Source organism: Notothenia coriiceps, unplaced genomic scaffold (genome assembly GCF_000735185.1).
Source record: "Notothenia coriiceps isolate Sejong01 unplaced genomic scaffold, NC01 NC01_scaffold00012802, whole genome shotgun sequence".
Taxonomy (NCBI): Eukaryota; Metazoa; Chordata; class Actinopteri; order Perciformes; family Nototheniidae; genus Notothenia; species Notothenia coriiceps.
The window spans coordinates 1,330-2,184 of NW_011345503.1; positions in this window are offsets into that span (position 1 = coordinate 1,330).

Genomic DNA, 855 nt, shown 5'->3' on the forward strand with positions numbered 1-855 from the left:
GTTAATTAAACATTAGTTAAGGTTAAAACCTATATATTTAACCAATGCTACAGAAAACATCTGTATCATAATTCTGGACCTGATATTTAATGCAGGACAGGTTATTCCTTTTTCCACCTGACACCCTTTTTAGGTTTGCTGTGACCACCAGGGAGCAGTACTTGATCACTGCTGCCTATCACCTTTTTCTGCAATGTCAAGCGAGTTTATCACAAGAGGTTTATCCTTTAAATAAACTTGTGTGTTTAAGGTTGTGGTTTACCGTTATGGCTTTGCTTATATAGTTATCAAAATCAATAATTTCTTAACATCATGTTAATCTGAAGATGATTGATGGCTACTGCAATATTTGCAAAATTTGCCTCTGAACCTTGACAGGTGCATGTTTCAGGCTTATCAATTAACAACAGGCAGGGTCTATTGGCTATTTGTTGTTTTTTTGCATGCACTCCTTGGTATTTCTACTACGTCATGCTGTCTCTTAAGTTTCCCTTTCAGATAAACAGTATTATGGAGTTTCTCTTTACAGGAACACACCAGCTTTATAACTTGTCTATGAGAATGTGATGACATGCAGGGCAGAAAGTCCTTTGTTTCCACATGACACTCTGTTTTAGTTTTACTTCCACAGGAATCAAGACATGTTGAAGTTTTCTCAGGCAAATCTCCGGATCGGTGTGTAAAGTGAATTTCTCCTGATGAGCAGGTTACACCTTGTGTGGTTGCCTCTGCCACAGGTGTGTCCATGTGTGTGAAACAGTGTATGGCTTCTTGTGTTGTGAAGTGCTTTGAATGTTCACTAAGAAAATAATAAATGCAATCCATTTATCACTCAAGAAGCAAACGTGGATGTTA